Source organism: Beta vulgaris, chromosome 3, assembly GCF_026745355.1.
Source record: "Beta vulgaris subsp. vulgaris cultivar EL10 chromosome 3, EL10.2, whole genome shotgun sequence".
Classification (NCBI taxonomy): Eukaryota; Viridiplantae; Streptophyta; class Magnoliopsida; order Caryophyllales; family Amaranthaceae; genus Beta; species Beta vulgaris.
In genome coordinates, this window is record NC_079204.1 from 41,683,274 (window position 1) to 41,694,529 (window position 11,256).

Below are 11,256 nucleotides of genomic sequence, written 5' to 3' on the forward strand. Positions count from 1 at the left end.
ACCAAAAGGTGATTGGCTAAAATGGGTCTTCAGGAACAAGCTGGACGAACATGGAACAGTCATAAGAACAAAGCCAGACTCGTAGCCAAAGGGTACAATCAACAAGAAGGTATTGACTTCGATGAAACCTTTGCTCCTGTAGCTAGAATAGAAGCAATAAGAATTTTGATTGCCTTTGCTGCATTCATGGGTTTTAGGTTGTACCAAATGGACGTCAAATGTGCCTTTTTAAAGGTATTTAATGAAGACGTCTATGTAACAACCTCCTGGTTTTGAAAACCCTGATCTTCCTAACATGTCTATAAGCTAGATAAAGCTCTTTATGGGCTTAAGCAAGCTCCTAGATCATGGTATGAAAGACTTCAAAATTCTTACTTTCTAATGATTTTATACGAGGAAAGTTGATAGGACCTGTTCCTTGATCCAAAGGAACAGACATCCTAGTGGTTCAGATTTATGTGATGATATAATTTTTGGTGCAACTAACGAATCTCTTTGTAAGAATTTGCTGAGTTAATGCGTAGGGAATTTGAAATGAGCATGATGGGAGAATTAAACTTCTTTCTCGGCTTTGCAAATCAAGCAAACTAAAAGAGGAACAATGATCCATCAACAAAAATATGTAAAGGAGTTATTGAAAAAATATGGACTGGATCAAGCAAAAACAAACCATACTCCATAGGAACAGGACAAGGTTAGATGAGGACAAAGTGGTAAGTCCGTAGATCAGAAACTCTAAAGAGGTATGATTGGTTCCTTACTTTATCTAACTGCTAGTAGGCCTGATATCTCCTTTAGTGTTGGTTTATGTGCTAGATTCCAATCAAATCCTAAGGAATCTCATTTGACAGCTGTCAAAGGATCTTAGATATTTGAAAGGAAGTGATGATCTTTTTTGTTCTATCCTCGAAGTGACATCTTTGATCTAGTAAGCTATTCTGATGCTGACTATGCTGGAGACTTGGTGAATCGAAAAACACCTCGGTATTGCCAGTTCCTAGGATCAAGCTTAGTTTCTTGGAGTTCAAAGAAACAAACACTGTTGCTCTTTCAACAGCCGAAGCTGAATACGTGGCAGCTGCTGCATGCTGCTCTCAGGTATTATGGATCAAGCAACAGGTACGTGACTTTGGCATAAAATTTAAGTGTGTTCCTATACTCTGTGATAATACTAGTTCCATATGCATTTCCAAGGATCCAGTTCATCACTCTAGAGTCAAGCATATTCACATTCGCATCATTTCCTAAAAGACAATGTAGAAAAGGGATTAGTCAAAGTTGATTTTTGTCCAACTGAAAATCAAATAGCTGACATATTGACTAAACCTCTATCTAGGGACAGGTTTGAAAAGATACGCTTGGAACTAGGAATGATAAAAATTGTTTAAATGTACAAATGATGTTATTCCCCAAAAATTATTTCGTACTAAGTATGCCCTGCAACTTTCATGAATTAAATTTCATACACCTAGGGTCAAGCTAGTATAAGGACTCACATATGTCTTTGAATATTACCCTTATTGTCCTTGCACATATTTGGTACGTATGTAGTTTGTACATTATGGACAAATTTTATCATATGCAAGAGTATTTTTTTTAATTTTTCTATTTTTTTTATTTTTCCCTCCAAATTTCCTTGCTCATTTTTTCTTTTCACACCTCCATTCCATAATTAAATGCGTTAAATGTATTATTGCCACAATTACACGTTCGTTAATCTGAGTTAAATGAAGAAACTTCATTAATATCTTCCAAAACCCAATAAACTTTTTCATTAAACCTAACCGTCTACTTCTCTTTCACACAGTATCATCATTACTTTTATAACCCAACCCATCACATCACTGACCCCTCACAACTTTCAACTCTCACATCACTTCATCTCTCTCTCTCATCGCTCATCTTCAACCTCCCTCCAAAACCTTTCAGCATGTCTTCTCACAGTAAAAATACCAGTGATCACGAAAATTTTCCCAGAGAGAAAACACCATCCCTTGATGAAATTAGTGCTCAAGAATCATCTAAGACCAAAGGCGATTCCAGTGGGTGAAAATCAGAATCCTCTGCTCTTGTTTCTCTCTCTCCCAAACAAGAAGATGGTGAAAACGAAGCTGAAAGCAAACAAGAAAAAGAGATTACAGTTCCTACAAAGCGAGGTAAGAAAACAAAGTCATCCCAATTTCTTGTGGGTTTCTGTGTTGATGTTGCATGGTGCAAAAAGTCCAAGTGGACGGAACTGTAGAAACATATTAAAGTTTCAAAATGGTGGAAAATTGTAGTTTAGATGAGGGTCTTTATGAAAAAGAAATGAAAGAGTTTTGTTCAAGTTTTAAACACACTGAGGGGTATGTGTGAGTGTAGTGAATGGTTGTGTTGTACTTAACTGAAAAGAAGCTGGGGGAATGGTTTGATGTCCAATTGAGGGTTACAAAATATATTAAGGGTAGGGCAAACTTAACATCAATGGAGTCTAATGCTAAAATTCTTGCTTTCTTTAAGGAATTCTAATGCATTATCTTTAGATCAAAAAGAATTGTCCCCTTTCAACAATTGTATTCCAGTTTGTTTGGCGTTTCATTCTACCCCGTTCCTCAAAAAGAACCAGGCAGTCTAATGGATCTCTCCATTATGTACTGCCTTGCAAATACATCAAAATCAACCTCCCTTCTTTGATTATTTCACATCTCTCTCACTGCATTTCCATAACACCAAAGTTCTATGGAAACTTCTCTCCTATCTTTCAAAAATTGCAAATCAATTGCCTGCGTCCCCTTTTGTCTTGAGCCAGAAAATTATCTACACAAGGAACTCTTCAAGGCTTAGTTAAGGTTGGTCAATGGGAAGTAGATTTTGAGAGGGAAGAAACTCCTGTTAAGGTTGAGGTGGGTGGTAAGAGGAAGCTGGGTGAAGAGGGCATTCCAAGTGGGTCTGTGAGGAAGAGTCAAAGGGTTGTTGGGTCTAAGCATCTGAAGGAGCAGGATCAAGGTGAAACAGTGTTTATTCACCTAGACTCAGATCCAGTTCCTTCTACCACTGTTGATTTTCCTTTGTTACCTAATACTGGGCTCAACAAGCTACTCCGGGAAATTCAAGACTCTTTGTCCCTATTGCACATCAGGATCAATGCTATAGAGACCACTGTCTCGACTCTGGATTCTCAGCAACAACAACAAATGATGGCCATTAAGAATGTTGATATTGGGATTAGGAACAAGGTGGATGGTGTCATCTAAAAAATTGATTATGTGGTCTCCACTCTCTTCAAACGCTCTAAGCTTAACTTCCTTTAACTTTGAAACAATCAGACAAGGTTTTTTTGTGGCTGTTATTATTGTTAAACAATTTCGTTTGGTTCTCTCTTTATGTGTCCTTTTGAGACACATGAAGCACTTTAATCTCTTCTATTTTTCTTCTTTACTCTTGTGTTCTGCTGTCCATATTGCTGCTTTCTATCTGCTTATTTTTGTGCATGGATGGCTAATATTACGAGATCTGTATGTTTGAGCAACTTGCTTGATGCCTAGACTGTTAACTCTCTAGTGCTGCAGGTTCATAACTTGGTTTTGATAATGACAAAAGGGGGAAGAAATATTGTTGTATAATTTTTTTTTCGTTCCTACTTAGTTCCTATGCATGTTTTTCTCATCCCTGTTCCCAGTAGAGCCTGTTCTTGTTCCCAGTCTTAGTTGAGTCTACTTAGGTCTAGTTTGTGTGTTATTTTTTTTTGTGTGTGTGTATTATAGTTTTATTTTATCAATTTTTTTTCCTTTCTTTCTTAAAACATAAAAACATAAATTTTTTTTTCCAATTATTTGTCATCATCAAAAAGGGGGAATATTGTTGTTTCACTATTTTGATAATGACAAATAATTAACTTTGTTTAATTTAGTTTCTTTTTCTTTCGTGTGTTATTAGTTTAATTTTATGTTATTAGATTTAGTCGTTTTTTTTTTGCTTAGTTTATAATCTAGATTTATTCTTTTTTAGTTTATTATCTTTTAGATATCACAAATAATATGCTAAATAACTTATGGAGAATTGATTAGGTGATTAATCAAAATTAAGTTGTTAAACTTTATTTGTGTTTGTGACAAACCGTTTATATTATGGATAAAAAATTGTGATATTTTGTGATTCCATAATATTCTGTGAAGTTAGTTTGTGCGCAGCTTTTTGGATAGAGTCCTTGAAGAAGAGCCGTCAAAAACAAACCTAACAAGCGCCTAATGAGGATAAGTTGTGGTAGTTCCTAGATTTTAGGAACCACAACAACCCACATACCAATAAGGCGTGGGATAATGGATACGCGTGTATTAGTGGCTAAAGTTGTGGAAACTAACCGCCTAACTCCCAACTGTAACACCCCCAAAATCCACACGCGCCTACCACTGCTGCGTCGCGTCGACCTCGGGGGCGTTACCGCCGCGATGGAACGCAAGGCATAATAAGGGTTAACGATAACTTAAAACATTAACTTGAAAACTAAAATGCAGCGGAATTAAAACATATATACAACTCGGGAATCATCAATGACCCCTTTCATTCAAACCACAAACCATATATGAGTCTTAGAAAAACCAATAATACTTATTTCAAAATGCTTTAAATGTAAATACCCAAGCCTAGTCCCCGTATGCTCGAGATTATGCAGCAGCACCAGCACACCTAGTCTGCTCCCCATTGTAGCATCAATGGTTCATCGCAGTTCATCAAACACATAATAACACACAATCAGCTATGCTGAGTACGTAATGAACCATTGAATACATGAAAACATAAATGATGCACACATGAACAATCTTAAGCATGATGCTACACTATGTTACATCCTTTAACCTTTATATCTTTAATCTTTAATTGGCATCGAACGGGCACCGTGATCTTACTAGAATCATACGGGCTACTGAATCCTTAACAGACACTAGGTCTGTTAAATGAAATGCAAATACGGTTTTGTTCCGTCTCACACCCATCACCTTAGTATGCATACCCCCAAGATCGAACAGAACCTTCCGCCTACTTGAGTGTCAAAAATATAAGGACACTACTGTCGTCACAGTAGGCCTGCGTAGGAGCGTAGGACAAGTCCCACACTCCCCCCATTGTTCATCACTTGTAGGGAGTCCAACTACAAGATATTGCCATAATTCATTTTAATATTAACCATTCATTTCATAACCACATATAGTCATTTACCTGTTCTCTTAGTTACAATGCTCAAATCGTATCTCTTGTAACACTCTTGTTACACTATGGATACATACAATCATTTACCTGTTCTCTTCATTAAAATGCTCAAATCGTATCTCTTGTAACACTCTTGTTACACTATGGATACATAGAATCATTTACCTGTCCTCTTAGTTACAATGCTCGAATCATATCTCTTGTAACAACCTTGTTACACTATGGATAGATTAAAAATGCTCTTGTTTATACTACGATAGAATTACGCATTCCAATGCAACATATCAATTTCAATTACAAATGTCTAACCAGACAATCTCAATCAATCAAACGTTCCCTATCATGTTTCTAGGTTCCAATAACATAGATTGCAACCTAATCATGATATTAATACTTGGGATTAAACTGGTACGCGTACGTACCTTGTAACGGAGAATTTTCGCTGTCTTAATCGAACGTTCCACTTATGAAATTGGGACCTAAACCGTTAAATAAAACTTTAGTTCTACGTCGTTGATAACATTAACAACTACTACGTAATTAAGACTATACGGTTTAATAATTCGACGTAAACGATAACTAAACCCCTTGTTTATGCATTTTCGTTACTTCTCTATTATAAAGAGTTTAACGTCTTTTAGGAGTCAAAGCTAGTGAACATACTAATATTAGTTAGTGTCATTAGTCCACTATCTTTACCAAACCAGTTAAATTATAAGTCCAACCATGTTTTATGTCCAAAATCTTATGTCCAAAAGTCTTAGGTCCGATCCAGTATTATGTCCAAAAGTTATATCCGCAATTATAGTCAGAATAATAAAATGAACTCATTAACTTGAATTATTAATTAACTAATTATAATTTAACATAATTATGAAAACATAAATTATAATTAAACTTAATATAATATATTCAATATATAAAATTGATTTTTATACCGTTAAGCTCGCCGGAAATCAAATTCCGGCGACCGATCTCCGGCAACGGCGCAACACACTCGCGCACTACCGCAGCCCTCAATCCAGCCTCGTTGCTCGCAGCACACACACGACAACACGCTTCGTCGCTCGCAGCCTTCGCACCAGCACCGCACTCGCAGCCCTCGTCGCACCAAACCTCTCGCACCTTCGTCGCGCTTCGAGCCTCGTCGCACAACGTCGCGTCCTGCTCACTTGTCTCGCACAGCCTTCGCACCCTCGACGTTTCACCCGGCACAACAACAAACTCAGCGCACACCCTCGTCCCTTGCTCGTCTCGCACACACCGACACGCTCGCAGCCTCGGACTCGCGAAGCCTCGTCCACGCGAGCCTCGCACAGCAACACACGGCGAGAGAGAGATGAAGAAAAGGAGGAAACAACGACAGAGAAGAGGAGGGCAGCGAAAGGGGAGAGGAGAGCAACGAGAGAGAAAAGAGAAGGAAAGGAAGGTGACGGCTGAAGGAGGAAAGGAAGAAATTTAGGGTTTCTGAAGTTTTTCTCCTCTTCCTTTCCTTTTTATAACCTTCTAAAAGTAGTAACCCTAGATCGGGTAAACTCGGCTTAACCTTTATAAATCCGAAATTAGCACAATCGACTCGTATTAATATTATTATATTCTCATTATTCTGTAAATAATATTAAAATCCTTTTTATTAACTTCTTTATATTTTCTTAATTATTACGAATTAATTCCAAAAATACGGAGTATTACAGGCTTTCCCCTTAAAAGAAGTTTCGTCCCGAAACTTGGAGGTAGCCAGTCTTAACGACGATCTTTTGCACTTCTAAGTCCCAAAATTCCATAAGCGTTTTCTAACGTTCGCACAACAGATCAGCAATAACTACAAATAACTATCATAATTAACATACTTTAGGGTGAAAGCGCGAAATTCTATCGCATTCTTCCCCCTTAAAAGAAAAGTTACGTCCCCGTAACTCACGTACCTCTTAAAAAGCTCAGGGTACTTCAGACGCATTGCATCTTCGGCTTCCCAGGTGGCTTCTTCAGTATTTTGATTTCTCCACAACACTTTGACAATTCTGAGTCCTTATTCCTCGTACTACGCACTTTGCGGTCTAGATTTGGACAGGTTTCTCCTCATAGGATAAGGTTTCGTCTAGTTCGACAATTTCGGTTCAGTACATGTGACTCATCCGGTACGTATCTCCGGAGTTGGATACGTGAAACACATTATGGACCCTTTCTAAGTTATTGGGCAAATCTAGGCGATAAGCGACTTTGCCTACTCTCGCCAGAATCTCATATGGTCCTATGAATTTAGGGCTTAACTTCCCCTTTTTCCCGAATCGCATCACTCCTTTCATTGGAGACACCTTAAGCAATACTCTTCCCCGACTTCGTAATTTCATCTTCGCTTCTGATCCGCATAGGATTTCTGCTGTCCTGTGCAGCCTTAATCTTTTCTTGAATGAATCGCACCTGATCCACTGTCTCCTGAATCATCTCAGGTCCTAAACCACAGATCTCACTAATGTCGTTCAACACAAAGGGCTACGACACTTTCTCACTTAATCTTGGTGTCATCTCTAATACTAGCATGTAGCTGTTGTTGTAGAAATTCTATGAGGCAAATGGTCTTCCATGATCCTTGGTATTCTAAGGCACACTCTCAAATGTCCTCTAAGGTCTGAATAGTTCTTTCGGTTTGACCGTCTGTAGCTGGTGAAAAGTTGTACTCATCAATAGCTCACTACCAAAAGCTTCCTGAACCTTTTTCCAGAAATTCGAAAGGAATCGCGAATCTCTATCTGATACTATACTCGTGGGTACTCCATGCAATCGAATGATATTTTTCACATAGGCCTTGGCTAAGGCTTCCATACTCCACGTATCTTTCATAGGTATGAACCTTGCTGTTTTGGTTAGTCTATCCACTATCACCCATATGGTATTATTGCCTCCCCGACTCCTAGGTAAGGCTACAACGAAATCCATTATAGAGTCCCATTTCCATGTCGGAATGTCTAAAGGTTGAATCTTTCCTTGAGGTCTCTTGTGTTCACTTTTGACTTTCTACGTTAGACATTTTGAAACAAATTCAGCTACTGCTCTTTTCATCCCAGGCCAACCAGAACATCTTCTTGAGGTCCTTATATAACTTATCTCCCCCTGGGTGGACGGAATAAGTCATGTTGTGACCCTCACTCATTATCTTTTGTTTCAATTCTTCACATTATTGCGGCACACACCACCTACCCTTATATCTTATGCTTCCATCCTCATGGATCGCAAACCCTTCTGCTTTTCCTCCTTAAGCTTTGCTTTGACTCGCTCAAGCTTCACATCCCCAGGTTGACTCTCTCTTATTTCGTCTAGAAAGTTGGGCTCGATGGTTAAGGCACTCAGCAATCTTTCTACCTCCCCTTCATGAACAACTTCTATCTGGAGTCTAGAAACTCCTCACAAAGTTTGTCGGCAACGACTAATGTATTCAGGCTATGGCTAGACTTGCGACTTAACGCATCAGCAACGACGTTGGCTTTACCTCATGGTACTGGATGTCTAAGTCATAGTCCTTGATGAGCTCTAACCATCTGCGTGTCCTATTAAGGTCTTTCTGGGTGAAATGTATTTAGACTTTTGTGATCGTGAAGATTCGACAAGTCACCCCGTAAAGGTAGTGTCTCCAGATTTTTAGGGCAAACACTATTGCGGCCAATTCTAAGTCGTGTGTTGGGTAATTGACTTCATATGGCTTCAACTGCCGAGACGCATAAGCTATGACCTTCCCATTTTGCATAAGAACACAACCCAACCCATTCTTGGACGCATCCTATAACATCATATCCCTCATTCCCATTAGGCAAGGTTAGGACAGGGGCTGATGTTAACCTTTCTTTGAGCGTTTGAAAGGCTTTCTCACTGTCCTCATTCCAGTTAAACCTACAATCCTTTTTCATCAAAGTGGTCATGGGCTTTGCTATTTTGGAGAAGTCTTTCACAAATCTCCTATAGTAACCGGCTAAACCCAAGAAACTTTTATGTCTGTGACATTCTTTGGAGTAGGCCATTCACTCACGGCTTTGATCTTTGCAGGATCGACTGACACACCCTCCTTGGAGACAAAGTGACCCAAAAATGACACTCTTTCCAACCAAAATTCACATTTCGAAAACTTCGCATATAGTTGGTTGTCCCTAAGTGTCTGCAAAATGACTCTCAAATGACCCTCATGGTCCTCCTTGCTCCTAGAATAGATCAGTATATCGTCTATGAACACAACGACAAATTTTCGAGGTAGGGTCGAAAGATCCTATTCATAAGATCCATGAAAACTGCAGGTGCATTAGATAACCCAAAAGGCATTACCGTAAACTCATAGTGGCCATATCTAGTCCTGAAAGCAGTCTTAGGTATATCATGATCAACAATCCTCAATTGATGGTAACCTGACCTTAGATCTATTTTGGAGAACATCCCCGCACCCTGAAGTTGGTCGAACAAGTCATCAATCTAGGCAATGGGTACTTTTTTCACAGTGACATTGTTCAACTCTCGATAGTCTATACACAACCTCAAACTACCATCCTTCTTTTTCACAAATAAGACAGGTGCTCCCCATGGTGACATGCTAGGTCTAATATACCCTTTGCAGTAGTTCCTCCAACTGGTTTTTCAACTCGTTCATTTCTGCTGGAGCCATTCGATATGGGCTTTCGAAATTGGTCCAGTCCCAGGTACTAGGTCCACGGTGAACTCTACATCTCTCCTTGGTGGCATACCAGGTATATCTTCAGGAAAAACATCCTGGAACTCTCGGACTCCGGGCACATCCTCAGGCTCAACGGATCATCCTCAATTCTTCTCACCGAACACATAAAGAGAGGCCATCCCTTGTCTACATAGTTCTTAAGTTGTAAGGCATTGATCACCTTAATCCGGTTCTCGAGGTATTCTCCTATATGACATCTTTTTCCCAAAGATCTCTCAGTTCCACTTTCTGCGCATCGCAATCTATCTTAGCCATGTACTTTCCAAGCCAATCCATCCCAAAATAAGTCTAGGTTTGATAAGTTAAACTCTATCAGGTCAGAAGGAAAGAAACTCTCTCCTATTTTCAGTGGCACTTTTAGAAATCTTTTAGAGAATTAACAGTCTCCCAGACGGAATGACTATAGGCATAGAAATCGACTCAGACTCGATCAATGTTAAAGTCCTAACAGTTGAATGGGCAATAAATGACAATGATGCTCCAGAATCAAACAATACTTTAACAGAGTGGAGTTGATAGAAAATGTACCCGAGACAACATCCCTTCGAGCCTCTTGTTCTCTAGTCGACATCATATACAGCTTCCCCTTGCCCTTATCTTGGGAATTGGTTGCATTGTTCCCATTAGATGTCTGATTATTGGTGTTGGTTACAGGCTTGGAGTAGTTAGAATTCCCATTGTAAGCACTTCCCCCATTTCCATTCCCGTTTCCATTTCCATTTCGAGGTTGTCCCCATAATTCCCATTCTTTTGGCCATTAGGGTTGATCAGTTTGTTCTTCGAGTAGCACTCATATGCCCTATGCCCCAATTTCCCGCATTCTCGACATTCCACCTTGTTACCCTCACAGTCCCTACCAGGATGGTTGTTAGGGCACTTTCTACACCTATACACACGCTCAGATCTGCGGTTATTGGTGTTGTTATTGCGGTTATTGTTGTTGGGATTAGCGTTGTTGTTATTGGGTCCCTTACCGAAATTCCTTTGAGGGTCTTGATGGTTTTGGTTCCCATTATGCTTTTCTCAAACTTCTGGACCTCAGGGTTTGGATTATCCTTTCGTTTCTCACCCTGCTTACCCCCTTCCTCTCTCTTCCTGATGGCATAAAGATGAGCAGCTTTGCCAAACACATGATCTAAAGAGGTGAATGTATCTCCCCCTAGTCTTCCTTGCAGGTCAAGGGTAAGTCCTAGTTCGAAACGTGAGGCTTTAGATTCCTCAGTAGGTGCTATTTCCGGGGCAAATCTCATCAGCTCGATGAATTTCCGTAGTACTCCTCAACAGACAGAGTCCCTTGTTCCAACATCATAAATTTTGGGCTTTCTGCTTCTTAAGGTATGGAGGGTAATATTGTC

General features: G+C 39.5%; 1 long non-coding RNA gene across 1 annotated transcript; it reads right to left on the minus strand.

Annotated features, from left to right (window-relative positions):
* Positions 1-3,908: 3,908 nt before the first annotated feature.
* Positions 3,909-10,913, minus strand: LOC130590926 (uncharacterized). Its single transcript, XR_008968823.1, has 2 exons — positions 10,430-10,913; positions 3,909-4,670 (listed from the first exon to the last, which is right to left on the minus strand). It is a non-coding gene; the product is annotated as an uncharacterized LOC130590926 (long non-coding RNA).
* Positions 10,914-11,256: the final 343 nt, after the last annotated feature.